General features: G+C 43.3%; 1 protein-coding gene across 2 annotated transcripts in view; it reads left to right on the forward strand.

The window, feature by feature from the left end:
• Nucleotides 1–2,350: 2,350 nt before the first annotated feature.
• The window catches only part of gli3 (GLI family zinc finger 3), a 105,138-nt gene continuing 91,350 nt past the window's right edge, over nucleotides 2,351–16,138 (forward strand). For both annotated transcript variants that reach the window (XM_069667197.1, XM_069667198.1), the window contains exon 1: nucleotides 2,351–2,736. The gene's annotated coding sequence lies outside the window, so the exon portion shown is untranslated. The remainder of the gene's footprint in view (nucleotides 2,737–16,138) is intronic.

Consider the following 16,138-nt stretch of genomic DNA (forward strand, 5'->3'; position numbering starts at 1 on the left):
CAGCCGCTGCATTTCACATCTGTGCGCACATAATATGCTTATTCTGCTGTATCCATTTCACTGTGACATCTGTCCAGCGGCGGAGAATTAAAGGCAAAAATCCAAATGCCTACACAACACTCTGCCAAGTATTGATTTACTGTTACTCGTGTAACATACGTGGACTCACTGAGCACTACATACTATTAAAGTGAGATCACGGCTGAAACTGGAAACACGCCTGCCAGTCGGTCATTTTTTTTTTTTGCACGAGACGGAGACGCTGATCTGTGGAGCAGAGCTTTTATTTTGGAGACTTGATTGTACGGGAGGAGGAAAAAGTGACAACATGCAAAAGTGTGTGTGCTTGTGATTGTGTGAGTGTGTCTACCTTAGTGAGAACACCTCCCTGTCTGCAGATCTCAGGGTCTGGAACAAACAGTAGTTCCTTCTTAATTGGGGTGAGATCTGGGGCTTAAAGGGGGCCAAGAAGGGACCCGAACCCCTTTCTTTCTCCTCCAGAATCGCTTTGGCTACAGAGGTGCTTTTGATGTGTGCTTTGGCTCTGCGAGCTCTACTCTGGAATATGTTCTTGGGAGACCATTGGTTACTTGCCTCCAGGCAGAATCTCAATCCCCAGGATCCTGGCCCTCTTTGATGAAATACTTTCGGGAGCCGCTAACCCTACTGATGCCCATGTGCGCCCCCTCCCTCTCTCCTCCTTTACCCTCTTGTTCTCCCCCCACCTCCACGTTCCTCGGATTCTCTTTGAGAGATTCATAACAAGGACTTTATCTCTGTGTAGTCCAGGCCAGATGAGCACCGCCTGACAAACTGACAGGAGAATTAGTCGTGTCTTACAGAGCACCTTTGACTGTCTCCTCCTCTCGGACTGACTTCCTGTCGTCACGGAGACGGGCAGTTTCATTTTGATTCATATCGCAACCCATATTCTATCAGTGTGCGTGTGTAGCCTGTCTGTATTTCACTTTTGAAACTCATGACCTTATTTATAACGTCTGGATTGTGATTTAAAAGCATCAAATTCAAACACTTGTGCTTTGATTTTGATATTTTATTGATTATAAGGAAAGAAAATGCAAAAACTATCAGGAACCAGCAGATTTATTATTGAAACGAGAAACTATTTGAGTTCAAGCAAGACTGTGTATTCCACTGTAATATTTATAGTAGCATCTCTTTTAACTTTTACATTCAGAATCCATCTTCTGACATTAATCTGACAAAGTAAAAGTCAAACATTTTGAGGTTTATTGATGACAAAGACGTTGACACTTGTGACAGAAGATTGATTTTGGCGGTAATTAGTCAATGCAGACTTTGTTGGCCTAATTAGCATCAAGAAACTGATTATAAAACATCACTTCTTTATATGTCGCACTAACTGATCAGGTGTGTGTATCAATGAAGTTAAACACTAACCGCGACTTGATGGACTTGACCTCTCGGCCACACACGCACATTTAAATCCTGGTTAAGCGATTAACTGGTGATTTTTTGCCCTCCAAACTCCCACCTCTTCATTGATTGGAGCGGCACCCTAAAGACCTCTCTTACCACATCATTTCCCTGTATATTGATTATGTATATTGATTATAACCTGACCCTACAGGAGGGCTTCCCTCTCCTGCATTAGGTAAGACTGTGAAGGCCGAGCCCGGGGGACTACTTTAGCTCTCATAAATAGACAGTTTCCAATATGTGAATCAGGTTGCTCCATAATTCAAATTGTCGTATTTTAAGGTGGATGATTTGGGAAAAGTCCTGAAAAATAACACTTAAACTTTACCTGAGCAGGAGTTCTATTTCCGTGCAATTTTAAAATTCTGTCTAGTTGTGAATCTTTTTGTGTTTTTATGCAAACAAGTTTAAGTTATGCAGACTTTTGTTAGGCTGAATTTAATGTCACATATGTGTAGTACCTTCCTTCCTTGATTCCTTGTAGATTCCTTGCTGTGGTTCAGGTTCCTTCAAACGCCCGTGACTAAGTTACAAGGACAGTTAAGGAGAAAATAAACTAAAAATGAAGCCAAAGATAATCAAAATAGAACTTCCTTATCAGTGAAAACGTCCATTTTATTTATTTTTCTTAACTTGGGTCATTTGTAGACTTCAAAAAAAAGGCCTAAGAGGGAGAGGGACGTGTGTAAAACGAGTGTAATGCTCCTTACACTGTAAAAAATGGTCTAATTAGGGTTTAAGTTTTAAAAAATGGTGGCTAAAAAAAAAAAAGGCAGAAAATAAGGCAGAATGGAAGAAAGGGGGTTCACAAAATCAAAAAAAGGAGGGAGGCAGTGAGTAAAGGAGGGAGCAATCCGAAGGGAGGAGTCAAGCGAGGGAAGGAGCAGCTGGAGTCCCACACTTCGCCCTCTCTCTTCTCCTCGCAAAAAAAGCGCTCTAAATGTAACAACAACTCTCCATGCGCTTTACGCACATCTGCGGTCTGCTCTCGGCAGATATTATCGGCAGGCTCATGGTGTCGGTCCGGCGCTGGTTCAACACAGACACAAACTGTGAGGAAGAGGAGAAAGACAGGCAGGAGGAAAAACTCTGGCAGCGCCGTTTTGGAGTTGGAGTTGCAGCGTAAAAAAAAAAAAAAAAGTCCCAGGCAGGCAACTCCAAAGGCACATCTGCAACTTAGCAAGAGAAGAAGACAAAGACAGAAGACAAATCAGCTTTTTAATCCACGTGAAGATACAAAAGTGAAGAATCAGAGGGGGAATCACCCAGGAAGAAGTAAGTACATTTACTCGCTTTTTTTTTTTTAAAGTTTGGAGAGGCGGTTAGACTTTGTGGAGCAGCAGAGGTTTCACATTTCAAAACGATGGCTTTTCATACACGTTTAAAAGTAGACATGAAGTAGGTTAATGGACGGAACACTTGTAAGAAACAGCAGCTTTTTAAACAGCGATGTAAGCTTCGATTTGGGACTCAAACAGCCGTTAATGCACCACAGACTGTGTTAGTCTTTTTCCTGGGTGTGATTTATTCTCTGTGAAATATAGCTTGTTAGAAACCCCGGATGGCAAACTTAACAAGTATCCCACAGACAGATGTGCGTTTTCAAAACTAGTCGAAAGTTGCATAAAGTTTGGTTGCAATGCAAAACTTGTCGTTTGATCTCTGACGAAGCAGATAAAACACGTGGAATTCTAATGGGACTTTTGAATTGAAACTTTGTGAACTTCTGCAAACATGTAACTGTATTGGACTTTTGCCTGAAGAAGAAACGCGCGTGCGGTTGAAGTGAGGAGTAAGGGGGGGTGCGTGCATATTTATGTGCCTGTGTGATCATATTTCAGTGTCTGTTATTGATTAGGTTTATCCTGTTGGGAGTTCTGCAGGAACATGGACATGCTCAGACACGGTTTTTTTTTTTAATCCATCCAAGCTTGAGAGTGACCCCTGGCCTTGACCTTTAACATTTAAACATAATACACTTTATTGGCACTGTACAACTTAAACATTTCTGCAAAACTGGCTTCTATACTATTTTTATACTCCAGATTTAAAAGTACATTTTATGCCTTTTATCATATAAATATGTGCATGAAATAAAGCTACTGATTTAGTTTAACTTGTATTTTTAAAAAGTGCAAATTGCAGTATGTCAAAGAAGTGAAATAGTGCTTTTTGTTTCCTGCATACTTTCACTTTATGCAGAATCAAGTGTCAGTGAAAAGCCCAAACATTTAAATTCAATCTGACAATTTGATTTGCAAGGAAAAAATGTGCAATTTAATGTGCTTGACCTTAAAATAAAAACCTGTTTGAGGATAGATCAGAGCGCGTTTGAAGGCACGTGCATGTGCTCAGAGAAATTTAAGCCCATTACAGTGGGCTCTGTGGCCCTGCAGGGGTCCATGTGGGGAGTTTTAAGGGGCCCTGAGCAAAATTTGAAATGCTGTAAAGTCACATTAATTTAGTTTATTAGAATTCTCTGGATTTATCACAATTTAGAAAACAGATAAGATGGACTGAAACAAGGAGAGGTTTGTTCCTCTCGCAGACGTTTAAAAATAAAATCAAGACAGAAAAAAACAAACTCTCACATAAGAGAGTAGGGTAAAAAAAAAAACCTCTAACAGAAGTGTGTGTGTTCATTTTTGGGGGTCCCGGACATGAAAACGTTCGCCTCCACATGTGCAGATATTTGTTTGAAACTTTTCCCTCCTGTCCTGGCCAGCTGTTCCACATTTTATCTGCTTGTCTGCTCTCGGGTTTCACACAGACGACGAGGGTCCGGGGCTGCTCAGCCATGCGGTGCAGCTCAAATCCTCCTTTTTTTGACACTTGGCGAATTATTAACGGGGGTCTGGCTCGCCCCGGAGACGGAGCCGAGAGCGAACACACCGAATAAGATGTTTAACAGCACAAGTTCACACAGATAAAAATCTCCTTTTAGCTGCGTTTATGAGGCTGTTCCATCATTCATCTCTGCTGTGGTTTTGGCTCCAGGCGGAGTTTTTGCAGGTCTTGGTTACATTTGTGTAATAAAATTAAAAAGAGACTGTCACATAAACTGTCACATAATATGTCTGTTACTTTATGTAAAATAACAAAATAACATTTCACAGGGCCTAGAAGAAGGGAATAAATCACTGTCATGTCAATGATTCAGCTCAGTTAGCGTGAGAAATAATGAATAGACGGATCAGGCCTTAAACACACACGCTGATTTTAGGCCTTATATTTTAAATTTAAAAATGACATCATGGGAACATTTGTAGATTAAATTCTGTTCTTATATATTTTAACAAACGGATGCACATTTCCCTCGATATGTTCTGCTTGGAATGGCATGTCCTTTATTAATCATTATAAAATAAAACTGATACTTAAGAATGCCATAAATACCATATGTTAACCACTATTTAATTTTAACTTGGACCAAAATTATTATGGCACTGATTTTATTTTAAGTGTAAAATTTAATACATTTTTCATGAGCCTGAATTGAGTGTGATTAAGTTTCAGTCACTGACTTATGACGGAGAAATTCGATATAACAAGTAAAAACTTAAAGTGTAGTTTCTTTAATTTCTGTTTTTACACAACATCTTGATTTAATTTAAAAATGTTTAAATATGTGATGTAAAAAACAAAATAGCTCAATTTATAAGAAATAAATCACTAAATAAATCTACTTTTTTCTGATTATTTTATGAGAATGTTTAACTTTTTTTTAGTATGATTATATTTTACCTAAAAAACCCCACAAAGGGTAAACTGCTGTCAAAGATTTGCACCTTTACCCAAAAACAGGACTTAGTCTCATTATGATGCAGCAGCGGTGATGAATGCAGAAGTGTTTAAGATGCTAATCTGCTGGAATGAGATGCACGACTCAGAGCCACTCGCTTGCTGTAGCCAGCAGAGATGCATCACGGCCGCTCTCTGCTCCTTCAGCTGCACGCGTGAGGAGCAGGCGGATAACGTTTCCCTGTGCAGGAGTCACTCCGTCAGATAGCAGCGGCGTGCTTATTTTTTTTTATCTCAACTTTAAATACTCCTTTAAGTAAAATTATGCATAGCGACACAGGCCCGGTCCAGCCGTGACCCGGCGACCCTGCAGAATAGAGGCTGTCATGTTAATGCAGGGAGATGACATGCTATTAGCTTTTGAGCTATGGCCCTCTCCTCTTGCATTCACGGTTAAAGGCAGGTTCTGTCCTCAGGCCTTTGACACCCCGCAGGAAGAATACCTGTTATCAGAAGTGAATGCAAGAGGCCCTAATGAGCTGTGTTGTTGTGCTAATGCCGCGACCTGAGGCCCCTCAAAGAGGTGGCAAATGTTTTGTTAGAACGAGGGAAATGTGAGGAAGTTGATTTTCCTTAAGATAATGAGGATTGTAGTTTATTTTTAGCATTAGCTCACTTTGGTTGCAGGTTTTTCTGCAGGTTCAATCAGCCGTATTTTAGGAGGCTACAGGAATCACACAACGTTGTAAAAAGAAACAATAATTTTAAGTGCTAAAATACACAGAAAGCACTTGACCAGTGAAAGTTTGGAGTAATTCCCTGTGTAATTTGATTAGCTGTTGCTTCCCTTGCATAAAACTGCTGTAACAGAGTAGATGGCCCCCAAAAGAAATCCCTCACTTTGATGATTTGCTACTTTGATATGTTGACATCAAATGAAACAGACACAGTGGGGAAAGAAAGAGGACAAGTCAGACAGAGGTAGCGGTTTAGGAAAAGAAGAAAAAAAAAGGCGGGTGGAAATGTGTGTGCGTGTGAGCTGGTGTGGTTTTTGCGAGGCGCGGAGGAGTGCCATGAAAAGTTGGGCTGAGACGGCAAACCTGAGAAGCGTCAAAACGTCTGGATGCATTTGCGTGCGAGCAGAGACAAGAAGGGGTCTTGGGGTGTGCGAGGGCTTCTCCTTGGCCTCCTAATCCCCAGGCCCAGCCATCCCTTCAGGGCATGCCTCAGATCTGGCTCTCTGGCTCTCCGCGCGGACGACCCAGCTCCGCCAGCAGATTTAATATGCTATGTGTTCCTGCTCCCCCGGCTCCCCTCCACCTCAACCATCATTGTCCCAGAGCGGGACCCCCGCTCCCCGCTTCAAGGAGCCTGCTAAAGGCACCTTTCAAGCCGGGTGATGTCTTTGGATAAGGCGTGCGTAGGAAGGGGGGAAAGTGGCGATGAAGAGGGTGTGAGTCTCAAGATATCAGACTGTAATTTTAGATATGTATATTACACACATTGAGGAATCTGAATACACTTGAGGCTTTCGCAAACAGCACACTGACACAACAGTCAGTTGCAATGCATGCATGTACATGCAGTCTCCTGCTCGCTCACACTTCTCTTTCTCTTATTCTCCCACTCGTGCAAACACACAGGTTTAGTTATTATTTTACTCCTTTTTCTTCTCCCCCTCTCTCGTGTGGAAGCAACTTTTTTTCATTTCTTTTTTGAAGAAATAAGAAATGGGAGGAAAAAAAAGTGGGAGCTCAAGTTGCCTTAGCAGGGGCCGAGAGAGGGCTGGTTTGTTTTCCATGGCTTTGGCCTGCTGGAAACTCCAACTGGACCTGACAATTAGTCTGGTCAACTGCTCTCCAAGAGCGAGGCACCATAAACGACATTAAAAAAAAAGAGCTAAAAGTACATTTGAATTTGAATTTATGCTCCATCAAGTTGTGTCTGACAGCTGAACATAAGCCCGGTTGTAGGTGATTGTAAATTTTAACTACAAATATGCAGGTTTGTGTGCGAGAACGCAGAGTGTGCCAGCGAGCGGCTGCGTTTTCTTTTCTCACATACTTGAGGAGAAACAGGACAGGTCACGCCTGCATGTGGGTGCCGCTCGTCCCCTCCTCTGTTTGCCGTAGCTGCCGTAAAAACGTCTTTAAGTCCGCGGTGTGAAGTGTAGCAGCAAGAGGTGAAGTGCTTTTGCTTTGGGGGCCCATTTGCTTGCGAGCTGTGTGTAAAGTTGAGCGCCTCAAGACGCAGTTTCCCATGCTGGGTCGGGGCTGTTTTTGCAGATGTGGCATTGTGTCAGCTTTGATGGGAGCCGGTTGTGGCATCCGTGAGGGGGTCTGCGCTTTCTCGTCCGGGGTGGCGATTGGGGGGACGGATGAACTGGCTGCTTGCTGGGAACAATGATCTGTCACCTACTCCTGCTTCTTGATGTGTGACGCCATGTGTCAGACTCTGTCACCACATTTTTATCCTCCACAAATAATTTGATTCAAGTTACAAAAACTATGTTGTTATCTGCATTCTCTTCACCAAACTTCTGTCCTTACCCCAGTAATTAAGTTATGTATTGTCATGCAATAATGCTCACAAAGTGAGCCCCATGTGTTTGCAATCCCATGCTGCTTATAGTTGTCTTTCAGTGGGAGTTATCCCTGAGTCCTGCAGCATCCTGGAGTGGAGGTCAAGGAGGGGTCTATTGTTTGAATGTCAAATGTAAATCCCAAGGTTAATACCTGAAAGAAGCCCAGGCCCAGACATTCTCCCTCCTCTCCAAACATGTTTAGATGAGTACCTCTTCCCTTCTTTGCTGCTTCATTTCCGTCTGCTGCCGACTTGGGGCAAGTTGAACCCGTCTAGTGTGTTCTTCTTTGCAATGAATGCTAACAGACCCGGCCTCTAATAATGCCTCATCTTAGAAAAACAAAAGGGGGAACTCTACTATCTGAGTGAATTTCTGCCCCAACCTGAAAGAGCCCTCCTTTGACAGCGCAGCATTTGAAGACTAATCGTTTTTTCTCATGCAAAGCACGCTGTTTTAAGAGCCCGGGCCGCGGAAAGAGAGGGGGCTGTGTTTTAACAATACTCCGCAGGGAGTGAGGAACAGGGTTTTGGGAAGAGGAGGGGAGGTGGGGTTGAAGAGGTGGGGGGGGATTCCTCTCTCCTTTGCTCCTCAGACAAAGCCCGGTTCCTTTCAGGGGTTGCATGGGGGGCAGGGTGTGAGGGGAAGAGGAGGGAGCATCCAAAGAGTTTAAGTTCCTTAAAAGAACGGGACTCCAGCCGTTTTTAATGACAGTTTGTCATCATGGCTCCTCCACCTTCCAGGGGGAAAAATGTAGGCCTGGTCTTGCAGTGACAGGCCTGGAAAAGAAGTGGGCCCGAGAAAATTTATAGGGAAACAGAAATATTAACGTGTACAAGGGGCCCTAAAACGGCTTTGGCTATTCCTGCCAGACTGGTGTTTTTATTAAGAGGGGTCGACTTGCTTTGGAAATATATCTTATTCATGAAGAAAGCCAGGTTAGACTTCCCAAAGAATTCATTATGTTCCCCCAGATGCGGCTTTGCGGTCTGCAGCCGTCCCTCGGAGGACGTGGAGCGTGGAGCGCGACATTGTAAAGCCTCCCTCAGTGGGCGCGGGAGTGCGAAGGGTTCCATTTGTCAAAGGTGCCCGAGTCTTTTTCCCTCCTCAACACTTTCCCGGCTCAGTCTCAAACTCATTGTCTGAGCAAAGGCAGGACATTAGTCACCGCAACACCACGCGGGAGCCTGCAGGGGCTAAGGACCAGCGCTCGGGAGCCCGGGCTGGGACAGAGGGAAGGAGAGAGGGAAAGGTGAGAGGAGGGCAAGAACGGAGAGGAGGAAATGTGGGGTAGACGGAAAGTGAGGAAGAGAATGTGTGTGGGAGAGAGGGAGGAAGACGATGGGGGGGTTAGAGGGAGTGGAGTCTGTAGCTCTACCTCAGGGCTCAGTGTGTAAGCCCCTGTCTACCCCCCAAAGCTGCTTTCACAAAGAGATTTACAAGACAGGTCTCCGGTGTGCTGCGCTGCCCTGCATTATGAGTGAGTGAGTGTGAAAGTGTGTGTGTTGCTAAAATAGACCTTTTCTTTTTCTATCATCTATGCAAGACAGAAATTCACCCAAATTTACCAATCCAGGGCAGGTCAGATTCACAACAGCCCCAGTGGAGCTGTGTGAATAACCTATTCCCCCTGGTGTGTGTGTGTGTGTGTGTGCATTCATGTGTGAATGTATTTCACAGATTCACACATACAAGGGATGCTGTTAGCTTTTGGAATTATTTATAAAGCCTGGCTTTTGTGTGGCGCTCTAAGTCCCTGTCTCCTTCCATTACTGCCTATGACTCTACCTGGGCTACCAGCGCCCCAATTCTCCCTCAGACTCCCTTCCTCAGGGGTTAAATCTAAACCTTTTAATGCAACTACTTTCCAAACAGAATCATATAATGGAAGTGTAAATTCGGAGGGACATCGGGGCATATTTAGAATATATTTAATAACTTGTTAGGGACCATAACATCAAAGCAAACGTTAGCATTCAATCACTTCTAACATAACCATTTCATGATGTTAAACAATGCGACAGGAGAGGCCTAAATTCCAAGCTAACAGCAATGTTAGGTAGGATTCAGTTGAATAAGAAACAGGCCAACAGATAAAGTTAGCATCCAATCACTTTCTCACTAAACTTTCTTTTTGATAGCAAACTAAAATTAGCTTAAAACCATTTCTTACAGAACCATTTCATAATGTTAAACTATGTGATAGGAAAGGCTAACAGCTAAAGTTGGCTCACTTTCTCGCTTGAATTACTTTTTGATAGCATAATACAATTACTTTTTTTAAAGCAAACGTTAGCATTCAACCGTTTCTCATATAACCATTTCATAATGTTTTAAGAGGCATTAGGAAAGGCCTCGTTTTCTAACAGTACTGATAACTAGCTAACGGTAGGCTAATTGGTTGAATGCTGCATTAGACAACAGTTAGCTTATAATGACCTTCTAGCTAAAGTTACTTTTTGATAGCATTGTTACATAAAAGCAAATGTTAGCATTTGTCCGTTTCCCACATAACCATTTCATTTGCTAACTAACTGTAGCCTACTGTTCACTCTAGCTAACGGTAGTGTTAGGTAGGAATCGGTTCAATGCTACATGAGACAACAGCCCAAGTTAGCATAATCACTTTCTAGCTAAAGTTACTTTTTAAAAGCAAAATATAATTACTTTTTCATTATGTTAAATGTGATCTGGATATGCACACTACTGCCCTTAATTCTCAGTCAGAGTCATAGTTCTAGTTTTAATTATTTATTCCTATAGTCACTTTAATGACAGGCTGCTGCTATTGACATTTTATTACTGTCACTTTTATTAAGTTCTAGAGAAACGCTCTCTAATTTTGCTTACACTACTGTTGTATGTACAGCCGAATGATAATAAAGTTTGATTTGATTTGATTTAAACGGTACAATAGGAAAGGCATGCATTCCTAGCTAACAGTACTGTTAGAGCTAACGGTATTGCTACATAGGAACTGCTTATGTTAGCCCATAACCACCTCCTAGCTAAAATTCCTTTACTCACTTGTATTACAGGACACAAAATGAAAGGCGTACAAAAGCTTAATGTTAGCTAGTAATTTGTTGAATTTGTTATATCTAATGAGTTATAAAATATATTGGTTTGACTTAAAATGTGGCCCTTTGAATACAGTCATTTGATGTAATGAGAGCAAGTGAGCTTCCCACCCTGAGCGTGCGTCAAATGAAAATTGCTACGTGTAAATATAGTGAATACAACGAAGAGGGAAGAAAGACATAATGGAAATATTGTGCTGCAAGCGCCGACTACTGACATTAACTGTATATCTGATGAAAAGAATTCAAAGAAAATCACGTCTTTCTCTACTAGCTGAATATTTGCTCCTCTTAGAAAGTACTTTTCTCATAAATAAAAACAAAAGTCATAATCTGTGCAGGCAAACACTTCAGAGATGCGCAAAGTTTTCCTGACCCATCCCATGTGGCCCTCATTACCCCGTAATCCAGGGAGGGTTTTTTCCCCCTTTTTCTTGCACGGACAGAGCGGGGGTGAAGGTTTTAAGTGCGTTTGAGATGGTTTATGTTAATGTTGCTTTTATTGAAACAAGCTGGGATGTGATTATAGTCCTGCTCGGTACATATGAACGGCAAAGTTGCTCTAGTTTCCCTGTCTCCCTCTGGCGAAGAGATCAATGCAAACCAGCTAACGCGGGGTAATACGCCATTAGTACACACATTGTTGGAGAGATTTACATACATCGACCGGCGAACTGATAAACTAGGTTCCGTGTCCTAGAGGTAAGAATGATTGTGTGAGTGAGTGATTAGCTGAATGAACTCCTGGTTGCATAGTGTGTGCGTCTGTGTGTGCCTGTGTGTGTGTGTGAACCATCATCATGTGACTGCCAGTCCTGTGTGATAGGTGCCAGATTGCGTAGCTGCGAGCCAGGTTGTCTCTGCTTGTCAGGAGAGCAGGGTGGAGGAGGGGAGATGTGAGGATGATTACACTGTACACTGTTCCTCTGATCTGATTCATCACTAACTGTCTCTCCTGCAAAGGGTGAACTTATTATCCCTGTCTCAACTTCCACCGTGGAGCCAGCTGCTCTCCATGCTTCCCAATTAACCCCAGGCACCCGTCAAACGCTCCAATTAAGGCCTCCTCCTCCTCCTCTTCACGAATTTATTTGCCTGCGTTAGTCAGCCCGGCTTCCTTTTGGAGGCTCGAGCGTGCGGAGAGGAGTGAGTGAGCGGGTCGGAAAGCGTTGTGCATGTTTGTTTAGGAGCTGTCCTAAGCGATGGCGTTACAGCTCCCAGATTTATTTGAGGTGGGGTTCCAAACAGCTGAAACAAGTAAATACATCCAGATGTTTGGCTTCCTCGCGATCTTGCCGATGAGCCTGAGGGGGCTGCCTGTTTAATGACAGTCTTGTTCCTTGCTCTTTATGCCGGGGCCATTTTGTGACTGTGCTCTTTGGAGTTTATGGGAAGTTTTTTTTTGTTGAACAGTGCTGTGAGGTTTATGGCATCTCATTCCAGTGTTGTGTGGTGTAATATCATCTTGGTATGCGAGTTGCGTGAGTCTTTTTCGCTGGGCTCAGAGTTTCCTCAGCCTTTCAAAATCCGAAATATTCAGCTGCGTGTTTTTGATGCATTGGTTTCTGATGCGCAACAGCCTGTGTGTGTGTGTGTGTAGGAGTGTTGCTGTAGGTGGGGTACAGGTTTGGCAGTGCTGCTAAATCCTCTGAGACTGCATGTGTGTGTGTGAATGTGGGTGAGTGTGCGTGTGGAGCCTAGAAGCCGGCACAGAGGGATGGGGGGGCTCTATTGCTGATATGAAAGTGAAGGGAGAGAGTTGTCTCCCGACGCTGCCGTTGGGAGAGCCGTCAGGGAGCTGGAAGTCTCCGGGACTCCCTCTGAGCCTCAGCTGTCTTTGATCTCACACCTCCGCTGCCGTACACACAGTATTACTCTGTGGAACTCTAACCTGCCGCCAACCCTGCAACACACACGCACAGTGGATGAAACCCTTAAGTCGTATGCTCCACTTATCGACCAGCACAAGGGCCAGTGAAGCCACTCTTCATATGAAGGCACTTCTTATTATGTTTAACTGTTGTACACCAGATATACAAATCATATAAATATAGGAAATCTGATCTAAAAAAAATTTAGAGTGAGAATCCAGAAATCTGACCCCTATTGTCAGGAAAATCAACATATTGTATAACTGATTAGCTATAGTTACAAACCTGCTAATGTTAGCATTCAACCATTTTCTATCTAACATTACCGTTTGATAGTTTACAAGACAAGACAGGAAGGGTACACATTCCTAGCGATACGGTAATGTTAGCTAGGAAACTGGTTAAAGGCTACAATGGACGACAGTGAATGTTAGCATGTAAACACTGTCTAGCTAACATTACCGTTTGATAGTTTACAAGACAAGACAGGAAAGGTATACATCCCTAGTGGTACGGTAATGCTAGCTAGCTAACAGTAATGCAAGCTAGCGAGTTATGTATGATGGGAATTGGTTAAATGCTACAGTTAACGTCAGCATTTAACTACTTTCTAGCTGCTTTGATACACACTACTATAAGAAAGACATAACTCCTAGCTAAATGTACGATTAGCTTGTCATTAGATTGGAATTGGTTGAACGCTACAATGGAGAACAGTTAACGTTAGCATTTAATCACTTTCTAGCTGTTTTGATACACAATAGGCTACTAGACATATTTCTTAACTAGACATATTTGCTTGCTAACAGTAATGTTAGATGGGAATTTGATACAATAGACAACAGCTAAGGCTAGTATTCAACTACTAGCTACTGTTAAAGTTAAAGTGTAACATGATACAGCTACGTAGCTAGGTAGTGGTTCAACGCTAACGTTAGTGGTCATGATTTAGCTGATGCCCCTTTGGATATTCACTATCCACTGACATTATAACAACATTTGAGCTTCACACCCTGAGCATGACATCACAGGACAATTGCCATAGAGTAAATTTGGTAAAAACAACAAAGAGGGAAGAACTTTTCAAAACAGAAACAGCTAGTTTACATGAAAATTTGGGCCGGCAGCCAGGATTCTAAAATGACGTCCCAAACCCAAAGACGTTTAGTCGTCCATGATATGAAACAGAGGAACGTGAGACATAACTGTGTAACCATCAAATGTTTGGCAATTTTTCTTGATAAATTAATTAAACTAATCAAGTGAGCGTTTCAGCACTAGATAATATACACAGCTATAAATAATGGGTCATTTGAGCCAGCTGCTGAAAATAGACCCATTTCATCATCTGTTTTTGTAGGCGCGATTCATAGTGGTGTTAGTTTAAGACCAGCCACCTCATTAGAGACACGTACTTTGTGTTGAGCGTACTCCCTCCCCCCCTTTACTCCTGTCCATCACTGATATGTTGCAATAAGGCTGGAGTGCTGATAGAGTGACCTTATTTTAAGGTTTTTTTTCCAGCCCATCTGATGAAGGATAAGCAGGAGATACAACATTATCATTGCTTTCTGCTTATGTGGAATGTGTGACCCAATGTTACCCCTTTGGATCAGTTCCCATCCACACAGGAAGTTGAGCATTAAAGCAATGCCATTTCTTCCTTTTCTCTTCCTTCTCCCCTCCCTCTCTCTCTGCATTCCTTTGACTGACTTGCGGCACATTTCAGGACAGCTTCATTCAGCATTCCTTTACATCCAAATTTGTTTGCCCTCCCCTCTTATTTTTTCCAAGTCACCCTCCGTTTAGGGCCTGGCTTTATCATGCCGGAGCCAAACACCAAGACAACTTCATCTCATCCAATTTTCACCCCTTTAATTCGGTTTAAATGGCACGGCCGCGAGGGCCAGAACGGGAATTAATAAGAGCCAATAAAGCTCGCCGCTGGGGCATCGCGGCCAGTCTTTAAGTAAACATTATGACTTCTTGAGGGGGGATTCAGGGGCAGCACTTGATGAATTGTGGCGGAGCTTGGGAAGGGCTAATTTCTCACTTAGCCGTCCTGATGGGGCTGGCTAATAGGCCTTGCTCTGCCTGGCTGATTGTCTGCTGGCTTTATTATTGTGCATTATCGCGCTGCCCCCTGGCTGTTGTTAGCGCTCGGCCCCGGAGACGCCAGGGCCCGTCATTAATCACATAGCAGCTCTGACTCACTGCGCTCCAACACTTATCCCAATGACTCTAAGGAATGAAGGAAAGGAAAGAGAGATAGAAAGAAGCAGGAGAGGGAGCTCGAATGAAAAAAGTAAGTTGGAAAATGAACTTTAAGTCCGAGAGGGCAGAGCAGTTTTGCGATAACTCCGTAACCTGTAGCTGTACGGCCTCGGGATCGCTCTCAGTAGCCTCAAATAGTACTTCTCTTTGTGCTACGCTTCTGTCTAAGACACGGAGGATAAAAGGAGTGTATTCTACAGTCCCCTGGGCTAAATGTGAAGACCTACTGTCAAACCCATACCTGCTGCCACTACACTCACACAAGACCATCTATCTGCTTGATCGTCCTCTGAGTGCGAGAGAGAGAGAGAGATGTGTGTGTGAGGTTTTCATCAGTACAGGAATTTCTCTTCCTCCACTCATCCGCTCCCTGGGGTCCCCCCCTTCTCTTTTTTTTATGATCGCACTTGCATACTGAGCGGCGCATAGCGCACCTGGTGCATCTCCTGCAACTCCTATACACACTCTTCCACACGTGCATCACATAGGGGCCGCGCTCTCAAACGATGCAGCATGCGGCGCAACATGTTCTGTTTCGCTGTGAAAGTACGGCGAAGGATGTTGTTGTCGCGCTCTGCAGCATCGTAGCAGAGCGATTTCTGAAGGTTTGTATGAAGAAGAGAGATTTCACTGGAGATGAGAGGCCCGCTGACAGGATACAGACCTCACTCTCTTTTGCTTTACAGTGTGTGCCATGTGCCGGGACCACTTACCTTAAAAAGCATGTGGCGTCTGCGACTGACGCTGCTTTTTCTAATGCACTGAATTTCAACGTACTGTGTGGATACAAGCAAAGTCTGTCATAAACCGAGGTGGGAAAGAGTTCAAATACTGAAACGGAAAGTTTTGAGGTATCTCTACTTGAGTATTTAGACAACTTTTTACTTTTACCCCCGGTTTTTTAAATTATATTAATTTATAGGACAGCTGAATGGACAGGAACTGTTGGGAGGAGAGAGTGGGGGATGACATGCACCAAATGATCGGCAGACCAGGAGATTAACTCTCTAGATGAGCTCTACCAACTGAGCTAAACCAGCGGACCTACCCCCTATTTTTTACCACAAATATCTGTACCTTTTACTCTTGCATTTTAAAACAAGCTGGTCGAGGTGCTGGTTTAGCTCAGC

The sequence above is a fragment of the Semicossyphus pulcher genome, unplaced genomic scaffold (assembly GCF_022749685.1).
Source record: "Semicossyphus pulcher isolate SPU_LCO1_2020_fin unplaced genomic scaffold, fSemPul1.0.p SCAF_18, whole genome shotgun sequence".
NCBI classification, from domain to species: Eukaryota; Metazoa; Chordata; class Actinopteri; order Labriformes; family Labridae; genus Semicossyphus; species Semicossyphus pulcher.